Source organism: Schistocerca piceifrons, chromosome X (genome assembly GCF_021461385.2).
Source record: "Schistocerca piceifrons isolate TAMUIC-IGC-003096 chromosome X, iqSchPice1.1, whole genome shotgun sequence".
Classification (NCBI taxonomy): domain Eukaryota; kingdom Metazoa; phylum Arthropoda; class Insecta; order Orthoptera; family Acrididae; genus Schistocerca; species Schistocerca piceifrons.
In genome coordinates, this window is record NC_060149.1 from 100,470,528 (window position 1) to 100,494,529 (window position 24,002).

The window sequence follows — 24,002 nt, forward strand, 5'->3', positions numbered from 1 at the left end:
CACACACAATGTCAATTTTGATAAAGGTAAAACACTGATAAATTTTGGTTTCTATTTTGGCTTTGACTTTGCTGGTCAAATCAGTTTAGAACTCTTCAGAATTCAAATGAATAAAAAGGGCGTGGGGGGGGGGGGGGGACCCTGAAACTGTTATGATCACTCTATTAAAACAATTAATTATTGAAATCATTATGCCCTCAAGATTTCCAATATATGATTTACTACTCTTTTTGTCTTATTTCCTACTCATTTAAATACCATTATATCTGTCTCGAAATAATTAAGCTTCATTACTAAATCAATATCAAAATTATCTTCCAAGTTTGTCAGACCTTTGTTATTCGTCTATTAGTTCATTAACAACAAAGTTCTTTAAACATCATTCTAACATAGCTAGGTCTGCAGGTAATTATTATTAACATAAACTCTAATTCTTCATTTCGGGACACTCAGATTGCACAACATTTGGAAAGGACCCTGGCTAGGTTAGTTGTGAGGATAATTAAATGATAGGACAGTTCTGGTAAAATTTAAGTTGTTATTGAACAGTATGGAACAAAAGTAACACTGGTCCACACGAGTACAGTACTAAAAGTTTCAACCTGTTTGTATCGATGTGGCGGTTGGCGAGCGGCGAGATGGCGAGGCACAGAGCACACATACAACCACAGCAATGGCTCTTGATGTTTCGCACTTTACTTCTTCATAGCGTCGCAATACTTTTCCATTTAGTTAAAATGGCTCTGAGCACTATGGGACTCAACTGCTGAGGTCATTAGTCCCCTAGAAGTTAGAACTAGTTAAACCTAACTAACCTAAGGACATCACAGACATCCATGCCCGAGGCAGGATTCGAACCTGCGACCGTAGCGGTCTTGCGGTTCCAGACTGCAGCGCCTTTAACCGCACGGCCACTTCGGCCGGCTTTTCCATTTAGTTCCTATGGAACTTTGCCATGCTGTATAGGCGTCGGAACGGCATATCCGAGGCTCAATGAAACTACGTCTTCCAGGAGAGCCTCCTCGATCCAGAACGTGTTGCTCAGACCAATGCCCAACTCTGACTACCACTGCTGAGCCCGTTATGCCGTGCAGTGTCCGTGTGCATTTTCCCGCGCTTGCCTGCCATCCACCTTTTACCGCTCCCTTACAGACTTCACCAGAGGTTTTGCATTCTACATATCCTAACACATTGCCTACGTATGGACCAGACGCACAATTACAATTTTAAATTTGTTACAATGTATTCAACGTTTGTCACACTTCAATTCTATTACAATATTGCTTGAAATTTGACATAAACATTAATATTCACATTGAAAATTGTTTACAGTTTCTTTAACATAATGGCATGAAAAAAAAAGAAATGAAATCAGAACATCGATTACACTAATTTATCGAAAAATCAGAAAAAAATTATTATATGTACAATAGTACAGCGTTGTTGTTGTTACAGGTTCAAATGGCTCTGAGCACTATGGGACTTAACATCTGAGGTCATCAGTCCCCTAGAACTTAGAACTACTTAAACCTAACTAACCTAAGGTCATCACACACATCCATGCCCGAGGCAGGATTCGAACTTGCGACCGTAGCGGACGAGCGGTTCCAGACTGAAGCGCCTAGAACCGCTCGGCCACACGGGCCGGCCAGAAATGTTACAAAACTGTTCCAAATTGGCAGGTACAGCTGCAGATAATCGGTAGGAAAATTGAGGGAATAACACTAATAATCGGGTATGTACGTTTTGTCAAGTATTCTCCAAGCGTAAGATAGGTATATACAACGCTTGAGTAGAGGAGCTGTTTTGGAGATGCATCCTGCTTTTGGCACACAAGTGGAGTGGTGGCACCTGAGTCACTTTAGGTAGTACAGATAAGATCGACAGTCAGTCGCAAAATCGCGGCGGTAGTCGGCTACACGGCGTTCGGGGAGCAGATTTCAGTTGGCAAGCACATGGGGTCATGGCAGTCGAGCAGCAGGTTCAAAGGGCCACGGCGAAACAGCTGGCAGCGCAGTGGCAGACGACGCTCCAACGATGACAACGAAAACTAAGCTCTCATGTCCTCTACCGACTGTTGGGGACATTAGTAACTATTAAACGCAATATGTCAGATCAGAGACCGAGGAGACACCAACTTACAGATGACAAGTTAATTACTACTGATACAACTAAAAGAGTGTAAACAGTACGAAAGTTTTTAGGCCAGATATGTATTCCACGCGAGTTTTTTTTAACAAGCAGACGAAGTGGAATCTCCAATTACTATAGAATCTGAACAAGTGAAAGTGGAACCACTGGAAATTAACCTGAGCGGTTCAATGCCGACAGGCACCAGTGATACTCAAGTAATGACCGACGAAGCGACGAAGCAGTTGGCCGCAGAAATAAAGCTTGGTGAGTAAAGTGCCTTGCATTTTTCACTAACTGAAACGTCTGCCTCAGGTAGCTGAGTGGTCAGCGCGACAGTGTGTCAATGCTAAGGGCCCGGGTTCGATTCCCGGCTGGGTTGGAGATTTTCTCCGCTCAGGGACTGGGTGTTGTGTTGTCCTGATCATCATCATTTCATCCCCATCGACGCGCAAGTCGCCGAAAGGAGGTCAAATCGAGAGACTTGCCCGCGACGAACGGTCTACCCGATGGCAGGCCCTAGTCACAGTAACTGAAACGCTATGTGATCTCCAGAAGTAATTAATGACCTAAATTAAGACTGTAAATTTTCATGTGTCCTTTGAAATGACGGAACTGAAAACAGAAGTAAAGCGTTGCCATGGTGAACAATTTACAAAACATAAGTTGCAATTAGAACACCGCCGGCCGGTGTGGCCGTGCGGTTCTAGGCGCTTCAGTCTGGAACCGCGTGACCGCTACGGTCGCAGGTTCGAATCCTGCCTCGGGCATGGATGTGTGTGATGTCCTTAGGTTAGTTAGGATTAAGTAGTTCTAAGTTCTAGGGGACTGATGACCTCAGATGTTAAGTCCCATAGTGCTCAGAGCCATTTGAACCATTTGAGCCAATTAGAACACCAGCTGAGGGCACAATTGGAGTAGAGTGTTACTAAGGTAGATACCGATATTGTGGTGGTACCCGATAAATGTAACGGACACCGCTAAGTGTTGTAAGGAGGTGTCTAGGATTATACCGATCAGTTAGAACGTATTGACAAGTTTTAAAAAAAAAAATATTGATCTCCAGAAATTCATAGGCAATTGCTAGTGGATTCCTCAAGTGATAGCAGATATCAAGTAGACCATGGGACTATGAGGGAATTTTGTGAAGTTTGGTGGAAGAGAATAAAATATCTGGAATCTGCTACGGTTATTGAATTGTTCACTACAGGCATACAACGAATGTTGTTCTATATCTGTCGTGATTTGATAGCAGTACCAAGGGACAATTATGAAAGGTATGTTGGTTCCTGGAACGGGTGGAACGCTTGCACGCCGGAGGTGGCGATCAGCAGAACATGATGGCATGACGTGAAGATAGGCAGCCGGTATGCCCTCTGCACGGCGTTAGGTGCTCGTGTAGTGCATGTGCTGGGAGATGCAATATACTAAAGGGTGAGGAAGAGTCGGAATAAGGTAATCAGCCTGTTCCTGACGACCTGTTAAACAAAGCAATGTTTTGGTGTGGGATCGATCTTCCAGACGCTGAGAGTTCTGAAGGCACACTGCATAAAGGAAATTTGGAAAAAAATCAGTACGGAAGGCGAGTGAACACATTTCAGCGAGCAGCGGTCGCTTGCGACATTGGCAGCGATGTGCAGACCTTAATGGGGTAACAGGCCCAGCAGCTAGCGTGCCGGTGCAGTTAGTATGCCATCCGAGCGACTTTGGGGGAGAAGTGGGAAGAAGTTGCCTTGACTTGTGTCATCACGACACAAAAGAATAGGGAGCGCGAAACGGTAAAAAGTGTGATCGACACTGTTGGCGCGCAGGAGACTAGCGTAGTCCAAAATCTGATGGCGGTGATATTTTCAGAATCGCGAGGCTGTTTCAAAAGCAAAAACACCAGTGGCCGTAGATACAGGAAACGATAAAGGTTCACTGAACCAGCAAGAGAGGGATGTATGACGCTCAAAATCAGAGATACAAACGGGCGAGAATGTAATTATTCATATGGAACAAACGAGTGAATTCGTACCAGCAGCAAAAATAGAAAGTACGGAAGTGGCGAGCGGAGGAGGCGACGTTATATTTAGTTTGTGTTCGAGGAATATTACGAATATGAATGGCCCTTAAGATTAGATACCGACGAAATTGAGCTTTTAGACTCGAAGGCTGAGTGGGCAGAAGCCCAGCGCATGTGTGAACTTGTGAACTTTCGCTTCATGATAGGCTGCTTGAGAAATTCCCTTGTTTGCCGGCATAGGAAGATTAAAACCAAAAAATTCCCTAAGTAGCTTAGATTTTGAATGGAGCGCCACAATTAACGAACTGTTAACGGAGGATGAGCCAGTTCCCCTTGCGGCCGATGTAGATCCTCTTGTTGCCATAACTAAAAGTGGTTTGGTAACTAAATTGTTTGTAGGTAGAGGTTCTGAGATTTCGGCCATTGCGGAAGAGCATGTCACGGTTCTGCCAAATAAAAATAAGATGGCAATGTTGCCAGTTTCTAACGTGAAAATTTTCGGGCCAGTCGGAAAGATATCTAAAGCATTCATCATTAAGTGACATTACCTGAGGAAATTCCAAACTGGTATGGAACACACATTCGTAAGAATTTCTTAGTTCATTGTAAGCCTGCGGGTCGGCGTCGATTTCCGAAATGTGTATCGCTGTGACGTAAATTTCGACTTGTTTGCTATGAAGTTGCATATAGAATGTGAGACGGTAGTTGCACCGTTCTTAACAGGAAAGGGAGCCAGATAAGAGAACCACTGAATGTAAGAGGAGGGCAGAAAGTAATCACGAAAAAGAAATGCGAAATATAAAGTTGTATGGCATGAGAGATTAAAGAGCAGCAGAAGAGGTTTTTACTTTTTTATTTATTTGCAACATGCTCCGTTAAAATATTTATAATACTACATGTGTGTATTTCATCTGTGTGTATGTGGATGTAGTATAATGTTTGTGTTGTATGATGATGGTGATGATAATAATGAGAGAAGCTAGGGAGTTAAACCTGCTGCCAGCATATAGCATTCTCCTCGCGAATAGCCAAGCTTAACGTCCCCATCTGATGGACGGATCACCATCAACAGGTCACATTCCTTCACTTCATGAGACGTTGTGGAGAGGTTTGGTATTCATACTAGGACACTGGCGTAAAGTCTCGTGATCAGAAACTTTCTGGGTGTAGACGCTGATCACAGACAGTGTGGAGTGAAGAATGTACAGAATTTTTTTTGTTTTTTGTTTATTTATTGTTTTCTTTAGATTTTATTATTATTATTATATTATTATTACAAATTTTTCCCTCCAGGACTTGAGTGTTACGTGATTGTTCATTTTTCCCTAGTTACCTTCTTCTTTTTCTCTTCCGAAAACCGCCTCATTATTTGGTTTTGTCCCTGTTTCCTTTGCTCTGTACATATTTTGCTTGTTTTCTTCCTGCAGTTTTCTTCTTGCAGTTAAATATAATTGTAAGAAACCATCTAAAAAGCCATGACTTACTTAAAGGATAGCCGGCCGAAATGGCCGTGCGGTTAAAGGCGCTGCAGTCTGGAACCGCAAGACCGCTACGGTTGCAGGTTCGAATCCTGCCTCGGGCATGGATGTTTGTGATGTCCTTAGGTTAGTTAGGTTTAACTAGTTCTAGGTTCTAGGGGACTAATGACCTCAGCAGTTGAGTCCCATAGTGCTCAGAGCCATTTGAACCATTTTTGAACTTAAAGGATAGAAACATCTTGTAAACACAAAAGGGAAATGTATCTTATAGCTAGAAGGAATAATGATCCAGAAACAGTGAAAAACTATAAAAACTACTGCACCGTATCAATAAAAATTATTAAAAAGTCCAGAAATATGTGCATTATGTCTGAGATTAGCACCTCTGATAATAAAATTGAAACAATTTGCATTATTGTTAAAAGTGAAACAGGGCAACGGAGAGCACATGAGGACTGTACTTCTATCAAACCTAACGAAAAGTTTGTTAACAAAAGTCAGAAGTAGAAAACATTTTTAATAATCATTTTCATGGGAAAATGGATCCAGCCATAGACTGGAAAATGCAAGGACGTATATGGAAGAGGCAATACCTACGCAATTTGTTAAAACTGAAATTGAACCCACCTCGCCTACTGAAGTTATTAATATAATAAATTCGCTCAAAAGTAAAAGCCCTCATGGAATTGATGGCACTTCCAACAGAGTACTCAAAGCTTGTTTCCAACAGATAAGTAGTATTTTCCGTCACATATGTAGCAACTCACTGAAACAGAGTATTTTTTCAGATAGACTGAAATATGCTATTGTTAAAGCATTGCATGAAAAAGGGATAAGTCTGATGCTAACAACTACGGCCCAGTCTCACTTCTGACAGCTTTACCCAAAGTTCTTGAAAAAGTAATGTATTCAAGAGTAGCAGCATACATTTGTAAAAATGAAGTAACAACAAAATGTCAATTTGGTTTTCAGAAAGGCTTTTCAACAGAAAATGCTATATATGCGCCGGCCGCGGTGGCCGTGCGGTTCTGGCGCTGCAGTCCGGAATCGCGGGACTGCTACGGTTGCAGGTTCGAATCCTGCCTCGGGCATGGGTGTGTGTGATGTCCTTAGGTTAGTTAGGTTTAAGTAGTTCTAAGTTCTAGGGGACTTATGACCTAAGATGTTGAGTCCCATAGTGCTCAGAGCCATTTGAACCATTTTGCTATATATGCTCTCACTGATCAAATATTAAATGCTCTTAATAACCGAATATCACCGACTGGAATATTTTGTGATCTCTAAAAGGCTTTTGGCTGTGTGAATCATGAAATTCTTCTAGACAAGCTTAAGTATTATGGTATGAGTAGGACAGTGCACAAACAGTTTACTCCATATTTAACTGGAAGAATGAGAAGGTTGAAATTAATAGTACAAATAGTGCGCAAAAATCACCAGAGTCCTCGAACTGGGGAGGTATCGAGAATGGTGTCCAGCAGGATTCAGTCTTGGGTCCCTTATTGTTCTTAATATATATTAATGACTTCCCACTGTATATTCATGAAGATGCAAAGCTAGTTCTTTTTGCTGATGGTACAAGTGTAGTAATCGCACCCAACAAACAAGAATCAGATGAAGAAACTGTAAATAATGTTTTTCGAAAAATTATTAGGTGGTTCTCTGCAAATGGACTCACACTAAATTTTGAGAAAACACAATGCATAGAATTTTGTACAGTAAATGGCATAACACCATTGATAAATACGGAGTTTCAATAGAAGTCTGTTGCTAAGGCAGAATATTCAAAATTTCTGGGAGTGTGCATTGATGAGAAACTGTATTGGAAAAACCACATTAATGATCTGCTGAAACGGTTAGGTTCAGCTACTTACGCTATTTGGGTTATTGTAAATTTGAATGATAAACATATCAGTAAATTAGACTACATGCCAATTTTCATTCACTGCTTTCATATGGCATTGCTGCGGGGTGTAGTCGAGCGGTATAAGTCGCCTTGCGACGGTTCGCGCGGCTCCCCCTGTCGGAGGTTCGACTCCTCCCTCGGGCATGTGTGTGTGTGTGTGTGTGTGTGTGTGTGTGTGTGTGTGTGTGTGTGTGTTGTCCTTAGCGTAAGTTAGTTTAAGTTAGATTAAGTAATGTGTAAGCCTAGGGACCCATGTCCTCAGGAGTTTGGTCCCATAGGAACTTACCACAAATCTCCAAAATTTTTCATATGGCATCATAATTCATCATTAAGAGAAAGAGTATGCATTGCACAAAAGCGTGTAATCAGAATAATAGCTGGAGCCCACACGAGATCTCCTTGCAGACATTTAGTGAAGGGCCTCAGGATATTCGCAGTACTTTCGCAATACATATATTCACTTATGAAATTTGTTACTAATAACCAATCCCAATTAAAAAATACTAGCAAAGTGCATAGCTACTACACTAGAAGAAATGCTGATGTCCACTATTCTGGGTTAAATCCGACTTTGGCGCAGAAAGGGGTGAACTATGCTGCCACAAAAATCTTTTGTCATTTGCCAAATAGCATTAAAAGTCTGACAGAGCCAACCAAAATTTTAAAAAAGTTAAAAGAATCTCTGAGTGACAACTAATTCTACTCAATAGATGAATTTTTAGATATGGAGTAGTAACTGAAAAAAATAATTAATTATATTGTGTAAAGAAAACTTATGTTAAACTGACATGTTCCACATCATTATGAAATGTATTCATAATCTGTGGAACAAGTATTTATATAACATAATGCAATGTAACGTAACTATCAAAGCCGATTGATACCACTGCCACACGGAGGCAGCAGGACTTGGCGAGTGTGATGAGATCCCAACATTCACCCATGGCAGTCTGTAGGTTGGCACCACCGTCATGCAACGTCTGCTTGGGTGAAAGGATTGAGTGCAGCACCATGTGTATGCGTATTGTCAATAGGCGTGCATAGATCTTATTGTACACGCTGAGAAGAGTAAGTGGGCGAAAGTTTATCATACCTAGACCTCGGGACGGTTTATGTACTGGAATTAAAATGCCAGCCACAAAAGCTGTTGACACGTGGAAGTTGAGAGTGAGCAGCTCCTGGAACATTTCGGTCCACTGCTGGATCTTTAGGTCATGGAAGACCCAGATTGTGGTGTTGGTTTAGCGTAATGAGTAACATCATTGTCCTGAATTAAGTTGTTGGTTGAGGCGGTGGTTCGCGTCTTGACACTACGAAATTTTTTTTCCCAACATTCGCGTTTTTATTAGGTTCTGAAACTTTCTTATTAGTTTAAACTAGGTGTATATTATAACAGTTGATGGGTTATGTAAATTTAAGTTCACCTTTTTTGAGGGGTGACTTTGTTCGATTGGCTTAATCTATAGGATAGCTTGAGCTACTTGTATAAAGATATTTTGGTCCTTTTTCTTTTACGCTTCGTAATTCGCATGTTGCCCTTAATCCTGAGGCCTTTCCATTCATACTGCAGACGCTGTGAAACCACGGCGTGTGTTAAAGGAATGGGACGGGGAGCGTTGCATGAGTCGGCGACGCACAGTAACTGACTCGGAGCACTATGGGACTTAACATCTATGGTCATCAGTCCCCTAGAACTTAGAACTACTTAAACCTAACTAACCTAAGGACAGCACACAACACCCAGCCATCACGAGGCAGAGAAAATCCCTGACCCCGCCGGGAATCGAACCCGGGAACCTGGGCGTGGGAAGCGAGAACGCTACCGCACGACCACGAGATGCGGGCTTGCGCGGCGACGCACAGTGACTGAGTTCTAGGAAGTCGGTCTCATGCCCGCCAAGTTGGCGCCTATAATCGCGTCACGGTGCCACACAGAACGTCCCAGAAAAGCGTCCCGCCTCCACTTCTGGCTCAGGTCGTGACTGACCCTTTTGACTTACATGTCAGCACTAGAATCGGGCCACCAGCACGTGAGGTTGGGAGAGTTTCTATTGGTAGAAAATTTGCTACAGAGCAAAGATTGGCTTTTCTCTTGAAAAAGCAAAGAAGCTGCTCGTCGTGCGGTGGACAGAAGTTTTGGAGGAGGTCTATCGTGGTCGTCGCAGGAAACGGTCGTTTTCGACATTCCTGTGCACTCTGCGTGAGAGTTCGAGTGTTCAGTTTTGTTTTTCCGCATCTGCGGACAGTTTTCGGTGAAGTCGTGATCGAGCATCAGCAGGTGTCGTCTACAGAAGCGGAAGCACGCAGCAATCCACGTCGCCAGCCACACCACAGGACGCAGCTCCGTCTGAAAACGGCAATATACGCTGCACCGGCTTGTAGGCATTTCCATCACGATTCCAACCCGCCGTCGTGTAGCTCACGTGAAGTAGCAGGCCTCCATAGTAGCACCTTCTGGTGAGAACAAACCGTACAGGAGACTTCGATCACTGCACTATCGATTTCAATTGCTAGTTGTCCTTTCAAATTAATAGTATAGGTGTCATAGCACCATACCAAGCACTCATAATCTTCAAACTCGCCCGACTAGCAATATTGACAGTATATTTGATGTCACATGGAGTCAGTGAATAAATTGTGTTACTTGAAAATATTCGAATCATTACTAATTTTACATACAGATTATGGGAAAATGTCTTTTAGACGATAAATCATTGTTTATTAATGAATTATAGCATTTCTCCAACCTGCATTCGCTGTTCCCTGACACTTTCCACTTGCCGTCTTCTTTTTGGAGGGGAGAATCGATTAGATAGGTAGGCAGTAAGTAAATTAAATTAATCATACTTGTTATATTAAGTTGTCCAGCTCACCCAGAGCTGTACTCGGGGTGAGCTGAGAGTCCAGATCACGTGCGCAAGAGAGGTGCACTGAGTGAGTGTAGAAGGTGGCCCATAATAATTAGCTTACACAGGCAAATGGCGCCGGACCTCAACCGCAGGCTGAATTACACAAACACTGCAGTCTTGTCGACGCAGTGCAAAGAAAGGGGTGGGGGCTCTCGAAGGACGGGCCAAGCGGTTTCTACACTATCGAGTCACGGATTCACTATTCCATATGTACACTATTGGCCATTAAAATTGCTACACTACGAAGATGACGTGCTACAGACAAGAAATCTTACCGATAGGAATAAGATGCTGTGATATGGAAATGATTAGCTTTTCAGAGCATTCACACAAGGTTGGCGCCGGTGGCGACACTTACAACGTGCTGACATGAGGAAAGTTTACAACCGATTTCTCATACACAAACAACAGTTGACCGGCGTTGCCTGATGAAACTTTGTTGTGATGCCTCGTGTAAGTAGGAGAAATGCGTACCATCAAGTTTCCGACTTTGATAAAGGTCGGATTGTAGCCTATCGCGACTGCGGTTTATCGTATCGCGACATTGCTGCTCGCATTGGTCGAGATCCAATGACTGTTAGCAGAACATGGAATCGGTGGGTTCAGGAGAGTTAATACGAAACGCCGTGCTGGATCCCAACGGCCTCGTATCACTAGCAGTCGAGATGACAGGCATCTTATCCGCATGGCTCTTACGGTTCGTGCAACCACGTCTCGATCCCTGAGTCAACAGATGGGGACGTTTGTTTTCCTAAAATACCAATGGCCTGCACATGTGTTATGACTCATGACCACAACCCGATCCTGCACAGAAGTGGTTCTTCAACTAAGGCCACTTCAGGTGATGTTTGAAAACTGGATCTCCACACATCATGACACCACAGAAGCAGCTCGAAGTGTCATCGCACAGTGGGCTGAGTGAATGAACTGTTTGTTTCTAGTTTCATGTGTGGAGGATGGTTGGTTGGTTTTGGGGAAGGAGACCAGACAGCGAGGTCATCGGTCTCATCGGATTAGGGAAGGACGGGGAAGGAAGTCGGCCGTGCCCTTTGAAAGGAACTATCCCGGCATTTGCCTGGAGCGATTTAGGGAAATCACGGAAAACCTAAATCAGGATGGCCGGACGCGGGATTGAACCGTCGTCCTCCCGAATGCGAGTCCAGTGTCTAACCACTGCGCCACCTCGCTCGGTATGTGTAGAGGAGATGATATCTAGGCGGAAGATGCATTGAAATTTAAAGGTCACAATAGCTGAGCCATTGACACCATCTTCTAGCACCAAGTCCCCATCCTTTGGACTTGGAGCTTTTCTACTAGTGGATGCCTCCACCTTAGCTCCAGACTCGTGCACTGGGGGACAGCACATCATGATAGGAAGGGGGGAGGGGGTACAACCAACAACCAACAACGTCCTACACTGGTGGGGGCGACCTAGTGTTGTTATAGAGAGACGCAGTGATATAGTAGGAAGTACTGCGTATAGAATATGAAAAATTTATGGGGACAGTGACAAGGCAAATGAGATTATACCCCAAAGAATTGAACATAAGTATTAGAGGCCTGAGGAGCCTGTAACGCGGTATGTCGGGAAGGATTTGGACAAGTACCATGAAACACCTACTGTGACTGTCGTATTGGCAATGGAGTTTGAACAGATTGACATATCAGCAAGTTTACATGATAAGCGAGGTCTTTCTCCCCCTCCTGTAAAGTTTAAAGGTGTGGGCGGCCAGGGCATATCCGGAGGCAGTGCTGGCAACCTCAGTGGGGTAAAAATGGTATGGGCAACATGAACAACGCGACTGCACAATTAATGGTAGAGACTGACGAGGGGAAGCTGTGGGGCTCCGCGTAAATACTCGTAATTTTCCCTATGAAAAGACTTAAATTGTCTGTGGGTGTTTTACACCTACCTTCGCTGTCTAAAAGACGCTGAAAACTGTTTTTGTGGTCAGGCAAAAAGTGGTAGAGAACATCCTGACAATAATTTCCAGTCTTCAAATCCACATTACTCTTAGCGCTCACTGAGAGAAAATGTTCCCACTTGCTATTTACTGAGCTGGATCAGGAACTATGACAATAAATAGAAGTTTTGAGTTTTAACTGACTGATTTATTCTGTAAAAGTGCACACACACAAAATATAATAATACTCCTATCGGAAACACAATTAACAGTTCAGAGGCAACATCTGCGGTAAGTTCCAAGTAAAATGGTCTATCGTCCTGACTTCGAGTCACCATAAGTTAATTGTTCGCCTTAAAGTGGTAAATAATCTCGCCCCTTGCCACGCTGTCTTGTCTACATTGCAGGCGGCACACATACAGCTACTTCCGTCAAATGTAAGCGATACAGACGGTGTCAAGTCCTCGCCAGTTCACTTCCTATTTTACCGAAAACGCACTCAAGGCTGCCCAACTCTGACGTCATCCGAAGTACAATGCAAGCAGGCATTTGACTGATGTGGACAGACAGACGTCTTAATGCGAAATGTCTTTCCCCACTGCCTCTCTGGCTTTATTTGTAAACGGCACAGCGGACCGCCAAACGGACCATCTGCCATCAACCACCCTAGGCACAAACAGCAGGGTCGAAATGGCCAGTTTCTCGGACGTGCATTAATTAATAGCTCTGTCATCTAATAATTTGCAATCCTCTTAATTTTTATATAAATATATTCAGTTTGCTTTAGTTTCTGAAAAGGTTTTAGCTGGACTGCGTTTAAATTTTGCTGGCTAGAATTTTTAGAACAGAGCTGCCTCTTTAAGATTCCTCGTAACCACTGTTATTTACACTACAGTCTTCAACATTGTACAACAGTATTAATGCATGAATGTAGATGACCGCTGTAATTACAACCTTCTCCTACAAATACAAATGATACTTGATCTATCATAAAGACGTTTTTGTTCCAAATTTGGCTTTTTACTAAGTAACTTGAAAACTAATAAAATTAGCTTTTTGTGATCACACCTTTAATGTTTTTGCATCAAACTGCGGCCAAATACGAATTTTCATCTTTCTGAGTCTAATATTTCGGGTCTTCAACTTTTCGTTAAAACTGCGATTTTTAACAAAAATATTGCTCTGATCAACTCGAGACTGAACGTTTGTGACAAATATTTGCATATTATGAACAGTTTTTAGCTTTATAGTCTTATTACTCATAGCTAGTTATTTTTTCTTAAGATCGTATGTTTTGCCTAACATGTTCATTTGACCATTGTGAGACCTTACATTAGTATAGGCCAAACTCAGCAAATTTCGCAGTATTAAGGTTTTCTTCCACTAGTTTTTAAAAAAATATTAAAAATGGAATTTTTCCATCAAATGATAAGTAAAAGTAGTATAATTTGTTGGTATAAATGTTAAATGTTAAAAGTGAAATTTCAGATACAAAAAAGTATTCTTAAAATAGTGGTAATTTACTGTATTAGTAAGAACTCGATCAATTTCGCAACACTACTCAGATAATTTCGCAGTAGCAGTTATAATTCTAAAAAAAAACTTTTCTCTCATCAGAACATGATTTCATGTAACTAAACGCATCATACATTTAACATTTACTGTATTTATTATTACTAAATTATTATAAGTAATGTAATCAAAAGTAATATTATTAATTATTTACATACTTTAACATAAAAACGAATAATAAAATAAACAATAATTACTGCAGTCATACAAAGTCTTAAAATCGAAAATGTAAGTGAAGTTAATTCTTCAAATCGGAAATGTGATTCAACTCAATCAGAATCAGCCTCAGTGCATAAAAGCTATGTGAACTTTTAACACCATTATCGATTTTGATTAATTGGTACAGTGTAATTTTATTTGTTTTGTATGAGTTAAGATCTTTGAATTGTTGGAGGGACGTGGAAATTTGTGATTTATACTTTGTAAATATTTAACGGTGTGTTTAAATAACGGAATTTTATAAAATACGTCGGTTTGTAAAAACACAATTGTATGTAAAAAACTGATGCATACTAGGGATCTTGTATTGTGAAACAGAAAAGAAACCCCTCCACTACGGAAGGGGCTTGGCGCGCGAAAAAAGGTGGAAGTGGTGGTCAGTTTGGGCGGCAAGAGAGAGAGCACGTTAGGCAGTCAGTGGCCAGCAGTTTCACAGTCAACACCGCAGGTGCCAAGTGCGGCATTCTGAAACCGAATCTATGATGGAATGGCCTCGGATGAGTTTCCGGCTATAAAATGGTGCTCTCGCATTTGGAAAGGCTCTAAAGATGACGAATACGTCGCCAAGAAGAATTAAATAGAACTTAAAACCACTAGAAGGAGACCTGATAGCCACCACTATTGCGCCACTCCTTCACCTATTTCGGAAAACAGATATGTATGCCAGTATGAACCAGTGTGCTTGTGTGTGGTTTTGCAATAATAATTCAACTGTTGCAAAATTTATGTTTGAACTTTCAAACTCTCCTCTTCATGATAGCAAGCAGGGTCCTATCCTAAAAGTGCTAAAAACCTAGTATCCTGTTTACGAAGAAATGCTAATCTGTTTCTATTTAAATGTGCCTAAGTTTCAGTTTTAAAGTATATAAAAGTTGCTAGTTAAATCATTTGTTTCACAGATAAAGAGAGAGGCGCATTATTTTAAACTTGTTAATAAGCTTTCTTTTGCTTTGAATTGCTACTACTTTGATTGTGCCAAAGTTTAGTGTTAAAGAGCATAAATGTTGTTCGTTAAAACTGCTAGCTTCACAAGTAGTAAAAGAGGTACGTAATCTTGAACCTACTGAAAACTTAACTTGAACTTGAATTTATTTCCAAAGCTAATTAAGAATATTGCATATAAAACATTGAGGGCTAAATAATCGTAACTGGGGTTGTAGTTCAGCATTATGTGATGCAAATTGTTTCTGAAATGTGGGCATAGTTGCTTATAAAGGAAGGGACAGTTGAAGGGCCCCCAGTTTAATATTTGCTGGTAGGAAAAAGTTAATATCAGTTTGGTTTTTGCTATTGAAATCTGAAACATTGCTACAGTGGAATGAATATGAAATGTGGTAGTACAGTGTTATTTTATTGCTCTACTCTACATCTACATCTACATCGATACTCCGCAAGCCACCCAACGGTGTGTGGCGGAGGGCACTTTACGTGCCACTGTCATTACCTCCCTTTCCTGTTCCAGTCGCGTATGGTTCGCGGGAAGAACGACTGTCTGAAAGCCTCCGTGCGCGCTCTAATCTCTCTAATTTTACATTCGTGATCTCCTCGGGAAGTATAAGTAGGGGGAAGCAATATATTCGATACCTCATCCAGAAACGCACCCTCTCGAAACCTGGCGAGCAAGCTACACCGCGATGCAGAGCGCCTCTCTTGCAGAGTCTGCCACTTGATTTTATTAAACATCTCCGTAACGCTATCACGGTTACCAAATAACCCAGTGACGAAACGCGCCGCTCTTCTTTGGATCTTCTCTATCTCCTCCGTCAACCCGACCTGGTACGGATCCCACACTGATGAGCAATACTCAAGTATAGGTCGAACGAGTGTTTTTAAGCCACCTCCTTTGTTGATGGACTACATTTTCTAAGCACTCTCCCAATGAATCTCAACCTGGTACCCGCCTTACCAACAATTAGTTTTATATGATCATTCCACTTCCAATCGTTCCGTACGCATACTCCCAGATATTTTACAGAAGTAACTGCTACCAGTGTTTGTTCCGCTATCATATAATCATAGAATAAAGGATCCTTCTTTCTATGTATTCGCAATACATTACATTTGTCTATGTTAAGGGTCAGTTGCCACTCCCTGCACCAAGTGCCTATCCGCTGCAGATCTTCCTGTATTTCGCTACAATTTTCTAATGCAGCAACTTCTCTGTATACTACAGCATCATCCGCGAAAAGCCGCATGGAACTTCCGACACTATCTACTAAGTCATTTATATATATTGTGAAAAGCAATGGTCCCATAACACTCCCCTGTGGCACGCCAGAGGTTACTTTAACGTCTGTAGACGTCTCTCCATTGATAACAACATGCTGTGTTCTGTTTGCTAAAAACTCTTCAATCCAGCCACACAGCTGGTCTGATATTCCGTAGGCTCTTACTTTGTTTATCAGGCGACAGTGCGGAACTGTATCGAACGCCTTCCGGAAGTCAAGAAAAATAGCATCTACCTGGGAGCCTGTATCTAATATTTTCTGGGTCTCATGAACAAATAAGGCGAGTTGGGTCTCACACGATCGCTGTTTCCGGAATCCATGTTGATTCCTACGTAGTAGATCCTGGGTTTCCAGAAATGACATGATACGCGAGCAAAAAACATGTTCTAAAATTCTACAAGAGATCGACGTAAGAGATATAGGTCTATAGTTTTGCGCATCTGCTCGACGACCCTTCTTGAAGACTGGGACTATCTGTGCTCTTTTCCAATCATTTGGAACCCTCCGTTCCTCTAGAGACTTGCGGTACACGGCTGTTAGAAGGGGGGCAAGTTCTTTCGCGTACTCTGTGTAGAATCGAATTGGTATCCCGTCAGGTCCAGTGGACTTTCCTCTATTGAGTGATTCCAGTTGCTTTTCTATTCCTTGGACACTTATTTCGATGTCAGCCATTTTTTCGTTTGTGCGAGGATTTAGAGAAGGAACTGCAGTGCGGTCTTCCTCTGTGAAACAGCTTTGGAAAAAGGTGTTTAGTATTTCAGCTTTACGCGTGTCATCCTCTGTTTCAATGCCATCATCATCCCGTAGTGTCTGGATATGCTGTTTCGAGCCACTTACTGATTTAACGTAAGACCAGAACTTCCTAGGATTTTCTGTCAAGTCGGTACATAGAATTTTACTTTCGAATTCAATGAACGCTTCACGCATAGCCCTCCTTACGCTAACTTTGACATCGTTTAGCTTCTGTTTGTCTGAGAGGTTTTGGCTGCGTTTAAACTTGGAGTGGAGCTCTCTTTGCTTTCGCAGTAGTTTCCTAACTTTGTTGTTGTACCACGGTGGGTTTTTCCCGTCCCTCACAGTTTTACTCGGCACGTACCTGTCTAAAACGCATTTTACGATTGCCTTGAACTTTTTCCATAAACACTCAACATTGTCAGTGTCGGAACAGAAATTTTCGTTTTGATCTATTAGGTAGTCTGAAATCTGCCTTCTATTACTCTTGCTAAACAGATAAACCTTCCTCCCTTTTTTTATATTCCTAGTAACTTCCATATTCAGGGATGCTGCAACGGCCTTATGATCACTGATTCCCTGTTCTGTACATACAGATTCGAAAAGTTCGGGTCTGTTTGTTATCAGTAGGTCCAATATGTTATCTCCACGAGTCGGTTCTCTGTTTAATTGCTCGAGGTAATTTTCGGATAGTGCACTCAGTATAATGTCACTCGATGCTCTGTCCCTACCACCCGTCCTAAACATCTGAGTGTCCCAGTCTGTATCTGGTAAATTGAAATCTCCACCTAAGACTATAACATGCTGAGAAAATTTATGTGAAATGTATTCCAAATTTTCTCTCAGTTGTTCTGCCACTAATGCTGCTGAGTCGGGAGGTCGGTAATAGGAGCCAATTATTAACCTAGTTCGGTTGTTTAGTGTAACCTCCACCCATAATAATTCACAGGAACTATCCACTTCTACTTCACTACAGGATAAACTACTACTAACAGCGATGAACTCTCCACCACCGGTTGCATGCAATCTATCCTTTCTAAACACCGTCTGTACCTTTGTAAAAATTTCGGCAGAATTTATCTCTGGCTTAAGCCAGCTTTCTGTACCTATAACGATTTCAGCTTCGGTGCTTTCTATCAGCGCTTGAAGTTCCGGTACTTTACCAACGCAGCTTCGACGGTTGACAATTACAATACCGATTGCTGCTTGGTCCCCGCATGTCCTGACTTTGCCCCGCACCCGTTGAGGCTGTTGCCCTTTCTGTACTTGCCCAAGGCCATCTAACCTAAAAAACCGCCCAGCCCACGCCACACAACCCCTGCTACCCGCGTAGCCGCTTGTTGCGTGTAGTGGACTCCTGACCTATCCAGCGGAACCCGAAACCCCACCACCCTATGGCGCAAGTCGAGGAATCTGCAGCCCACACGGTCGCAGAACCGTCTCAGCCTCTGATTCAGACCCTCCACTCGGCTCTGTACCAAAGGTCCGCAGTCAGTCCTGTCAACGATGCTGCAGATGGTGAGCTCTGCTTTCATCCCGCTAGCGAGACTGGCAGTCTTCACCAAATCAGATAGCCGCCGGAAGCCAGAGAGGATTTCCTCCGATCCATAGCGACACACATTGCATTTGTGATGTGTATGTGTTGGTCCAAATTGAACTCTTGTCTTGCGACAATTAGTCTCGTGAAGTCTTTGACAACATTTTGTGCTGAATTAGTTAAAAGTTGAGGTAATGACTGTTATTATTTAGGGGAAAGTCTCATTTACATTGTTGAAACTTATTATCTGTGCAATTGATAGCCACTGCTACCCACTGTGCAGTTCGTCTGGTTGTTGTGTGTGTCCATTGCTCTTCATTCATTGAGAGTAAGGCTTTCACCTTATGTTTAATTAGGCTGACGACCTTTTTTTCCATTTACGTAAGTTTTCACTACTTTCATTATTTTCTAAATTGTAGGCTTTCTACTAATTACCACAATACGAAGTTCACGTTCGATGCCGTCTACCCGTTAGGTTAATGCACGCTCAAACTTTCCAAAATTCCTCAAGAGGGTAACGCTTACTGAATGTTAAGGTCACATTTGGCATTCTACAGTCCGCGGTTGCGTTATACTTTACCTTCCTCTGGCAGGATTAGAAGTTCGGTTATCAGGGAATCTGAACGTTCTTTGAAGCAGCATAAGCGTTATAAACTGAGCACCGTACGCCTTCAGCTTTGGTAAGACTGATGAAACCAGAACTCTCTCTTCAACAACAAATACACTGTGTGATCTGAAGTTTTCCCGGCGTACAGAAATCTTGAAAATTTCTCGGGTATTCAGTCGGGTAGCGCCGTCCAAAAGCGCGGTATTTCGGCAAGCCGACTTCTCGCTATCTTCAGTCGTTCTTGGAATCTGATTGATCTCTCATGGATGCCGACTTTATATAATCTCCCCCCGTCTCCCACAGCTTCCGTCTGGGCTCTTCCGAGCGGTCCGCTACCGGTGGTGGGGGAGGGTGGCGCTGGGTGGTGGGGGAAGCGCAGCGCCCCGCGACAGATGAAAAGCCGCAGTCCTTCCACGGCTACGGTCGCTTGCGAAACTCTGCCGTCGTGGTGACAATGCTGCTTGTTGTTGTTGTTGTTCTTCTTCTTCTTAAGGAGCGTTTTATCTGCCGATTGTTGTAACCGTTCATGCGGAACACGGCCTACAAGTGATGCAATTTAGCTACTAGTCTGTCACAGTTAGAGATTTCGCGTGCTCTGTGCACCAGTGTGCTCAGAACACCCTCTCGCTGTGAAGGAGCATGACCATCTCAAGATTTCTGTACGCCGGGAAAACTTCAGATCACGCATCAAGTACCTCTACGAGGAGGAGGTGCATAGCAAAAGCAAGAAGCTGGACAAGCGTCGGAATAGGAAGGAGTGCCTTTTGGCCTGCCTTGTCTTTCTACTGAGATGCCGAGAGGACCGAATCATACCGTCTTTTGCGAAGGTCATTCATCAAATCAGAACCGCAGCCGCCAACCGGTCAGGGAGAGGATCCGCTACGCTCGACGCAGACTCGACGAGACGTCTAGAGAACTCTTCTCACTCCACTTGCAGCTTGCCTCGACACTCTCCCTGACTCATGGGAGTGGGCAGATGCAGTTAGTTAGTCTCAAGCCAACAGTGCTTGCACTCGGCCACCTGCAGACAAACTGCATAATACGGACACCTTGCAGCCAAACCACCGCAAGAAGAACCACAGAGAAGTGTCATCAACTGTACAGGGAAAATAACTGACGATGCTACCTTATCCGTACTTAAAAAGGGGCCGAATTTCGCACCAACACCGACAACATTACCAACAGAACAATTCATCAGCGTGGTGGAACAGGCCGCTCTTGCACTTCCACGTGACGCTGCAGAGGAAATACGACAGGAAACATACCGCGTACTCACCAAGGCGGCTCCCCCGAAGCCAAACATCTGCAAGGAAGAGAGGAAAGCACTGAAGCGGCTGCGAGAAGATGCCGAGACTGTCGTCCTCCCACCAGATAAAGGGAATTGCACGGTCCTACTACCATGTAATGTATACAAGCAAAAATTGTACGACCTATTAGAAGACGACACCTACCGGAGAATTGAAGACGATCTTACCAACAGAATGAAAAGGAAGACTATTGAGCTTCTCCAGCACACCTTCGAAGATAAGAAGACGGTGAAGAAACTTCGTCTACGAGCAGCGGCACCTACTAGGCTTTACTGACTACCTAAAGCCCATAAGGATGGATTGCCTCTCCGCCCGATTGTAAGCAACATTGGAGCACAAACATATGAATTATCAAAACACTTGACGTCGATGCTCAGTCCGTTAGTGGGAAAATGTCAGCATCACATCAGAAACTCTGCGCATTTCGTCCAGCAGCTCCAGAACTTCCGATTGGGCCAAGAAGACCTCCTGCTGAGTTTTGACGTGGTATCCCTCTTTAGTAGGGTACCTCTAAGAGACTCCCTAAGACTCGTAGGAGAAAAATTCGGATCAACAGTAACGAAAGTTTCCGAATTCGTACTTTCGTCAACATACTTTCTCTTCGATGGGAACTACTACGAACAAACAGATGGAGTAGCGATGGGCTGTCCGCTATCACCAGTAGTGCCTATTATGTTTATGGAGGCTTTTCAAGAAGAAGCTCTCGAGTCGGCAGTCTACAAGCCCTCTTGCTTTTTTCGAAGATGCCGAGACTGTCGTAATCTGGCCGCACGGACGACAACGCCTCCAAGACTTTCTGCAGCATCTGAACTCACAGCACCAGAGTATCAAGATCACGATGGAGGTAGAATAAAACAACCAGCTTCAATTTCTGGATGTGTTCGTCAAGCGAAGACCAGGTGGCACACTAGGACGCAGCGTCTACCGTAAGCCGACACATACAGATTTGTACCTGTATGCCTCCAGTTATAATGCTCCTTCACAGCGAGAGGCTGTTCTGAGCACACTGGTGTACAGAGCACGCGAAATCTCTGATTGTGACAGCTGAGTTGCAGCACTTGCAGACCGTGTTCCGCATAAACGGTTACAACAACCGGTAGATAAAACGCACCTTAAGACCGAAGAAGCCGAGACGGCAGCCTTCCGAGGACGAAGACAAACCAGTCGCGACGGCGATTATATCATATGTCGGAAACACTTCGGCAAAGATCGGCAGAATACCCACAAAATATAACGTAATGTGCGTGTTTCGCCCTCCATCCAAAACGAAAACATTACTGGGATCAGTCAAGGACGACTTATGACTCCGGAAACCGGGAGTTTACAGCAACCCATGCCAGTGCGGGAAAATGTATATAGACCAGACCATCTGGATGGCACAGGAGACATGTAGTGAACATAAACGCCACACAGACAACACACAGCCGACCAAGTCCGCCGTGGCACAGCACTGCATCTCATATGGACATAACAAGAACGACGATGGCACAAAGGTGTTACAGCAATCGAACACCTTCTGGGATTGTATCCTCAAAGAGGCAGTGGAGATCCGGCTACATGACGAACTAATAAATAGAGACAGCGGTTTCCAGTTAAGTAAAGCCTGGGATCCAGCTTTAAGTATGATTAAAACACGACAGTCTACACGGAAATCCGTTCCTGTCAGGATACCTGAAGAAGATGAAGAAGAAGAAGAAGAAGCATTGTCACCACGACGGCAGAGTTCCGCGGAAGGACTGCGGCCCATGATCTGTCGTGGGGCGCCGCACTTCCCCCACCTCCCAGCGCCGCCATTCCTCCACCACCGACCGCGGACCGCTCGGAAGCGTCCAGAAGGAGGCTGCGGGAGAGGGGTGGAGATTATATAAAGTCAGCATCCATCAGAGATCAATCAGACTCCAAGAACGCCTCAAGATGGCAAGAAGTCGGCTTGTCGAAATATCGTGCCTTTTGGACGACGCTACCCGGCTGAATATCCGAGAAATTTTCAACAAATACACTCTTAGCCATCATCGTCATCTTCGTAATTTCCAACACATGACGAACATATGTTGTCATCCTTTCCTACATCTCTTATTAATCTTCTCCGTACAGGCATACATCGTCTTGTTGAAGGAAGTACTTGTGCGCACGCTTGTTGTTTTCCCATTCTAGGTGCTACCGGCCGGGGTGGCCGAGCGGTTCTAGGCGTTACAGTCTGGAACCACGCGACCGCTACGGTCGCAGGTTCGAATCCTGCCTCGGGCATGGATGTGTGTGATGTCCTTAGGTTAGTTAGGTTTAAGTAGTTCTAAGTTCTAGGGGACTGATGACCTCAGCAGCTAAGTCCCATAGTGCTCAGAGCCATTTGAACCTTTTTTTTTTTTTTTTTTTTTTTTTTTTTTTTTTTTTTTTTTTTTTTTGTGAGGTGCTCACTTTTCCTTGTTGCCTCTCAGCTGAAACATTCTCCTTTTATTTCGAATTTTCTCTGTCTGCTCCCCTTTCTTCAGGGGTCTTTAGGCCTACTGCAACCACCATGCCTTCATCAGCAATAACTCTGGTTGAAGTAGCTGCATGATTCCACTTTCTCCAATATTTTATGGGTTTTGGAAGGCGCATGTTAATTTCTTCCAGGATATTTTCAGTTTGATCTGTTGACGTTTCCATCTCAGATGGCACATTATCAACAGCTTCTTATTGCTCTGCTGATACGCATCCATCTACTGTTATTTCAGGTTGTTCTACTTGCCGAGCATTAAAGGTCTCATGAACTTGGGAAATCTTCAAAGCGACATCCGGAATGGCATCTCTATTCATGGGAAAAATTCCAGTTTTAGAAAAACCACTCTTACTTGTGACTGGAGCTATAGTTTCGTCCATGGACTTCTTGAACAGATGGTAAAATTCCGTCCTTGTAAGCTTGTAACCACAAGTTTTCATAACGTCTCTTTCATTCCTTTTGAAAATCATTTTTAAAGGATCAAACAATGAGATATCGCACGGCTGTAAGATACGAGTGGTGTGTGATGGAAAGGTAACAAAAATAATGCCATTTTCTTGTCTGAATTTTAGAGCTTCTGGAGAGACATGGCTAGAATGTGAGCCCATCGGTAGCAGAACAGGTCGAGCGGGAGGAATGTGGTTAATGAAGTGCTTTAAGAACTCCAAGAAAATTTCCGAATTTATCCAGTCATTTTTTGTCACTGCTACCTGGCTCAATGGAGGAGAATTTTCCTTCAAGCTGTCGGTGACACGAATCCCCTTGAAAATAAACATAGGGGGCACTGTTTGTCCCGTAGCATTGGCACCAATCACAATTATTGTGGTCTCCCTCTTCTCAGCAGTCGTCTGCTGGTGGACACGTCTCGCTCCTTCCGGTGAAACAATTTTGTTCGGCTTATTCATCATTCAAAATTCCGTTTCATCTAGATTCCGAATTAGATTTGGCTTCGTCCCGAGCCCTGTTTTCTCATATACAGCACTTAGTACATC